Source organism: Etheostoma spectabile, chromosome 9, assembly GCF_008692095.1.
Source record: "Etheostoma spectabile isolate EspeVRDwgs_2016 chromosome 9, UIUC_Espe_1.0, whole genome shotgun sequence".
Lineage (NCBI taxonomy): Eukaryota > Metazoa > Chordata > Actinopteri > Perciformes > Percidae > Etheostoma > Etheostoma spectabile.
In genome coordinates, this window is record NC_045741.1 from 18,326,378 (window position 1) to 18,326,986 (window position 609).

Below are 609 nucleotides of genomic sequence, written 5' to 3' on the forward strand. Positions count from 1 at the left end.
AAAAAAAGGTTCTGCCTAATCAAGGTGTGCCTTGGTCAAGAACATAAATGGCGCTCTGGTGCATTTTAAGCAGCAAAATCTGTCGCAAGTTTGCTATTTTACAATTAAAAAAACGTAATGCTCAGCAAACATTCTGGTCCTCATTGGCTGTTTAGCTATTTTTAACAGAGCTTTACAAACATCATGGTTATTAGGAGTTTACGATTCAATTTACAGTTTTTAGGCTCACAATTCGATTCAATATCGATTTTTGATTCAAAAATTCACAGTATGTAAATGTAGTTACTTTCCCCATGTGTGTATGCATGTATGTATATTAATATCCATATTATTCATGTGGATGTGTTTGCTATTTTAACATCCTGTTATGATGTATGCATATGTTGTGTATGTGAAGTCTATAAGCTGCTGGGACCTTGAATTTCCATTAAAGTATCTATCTATTTATCTCTCTATGGTGTGATTGCAGTAGACATACAGTACAGGCCAAAAGTTTGGTTACACTTCTCATTCAATGCATTTCCTTTATTTTCATGACTATTTGTAGATTCTCACTGAAGGCATCAAATCTATGAATGAACACATATGGAATTATGTACTTAACAAAAA

At 33.2% G+C, this 609-nt stretch overlaps 1 protein-coding gene across 5 annotated transcripts in view; it reads right to left on the reverse strand.

The window, feature by feature from the left end:
- The window catches only part of rubcn (rubicon autophagy regulator), a 48,824-nt gene that overhangs the window by 6,169 nt on the left and 42,046 nt on the right, over window positions 1-609 (reverse strand). The window lies entirely within an intron of this gene.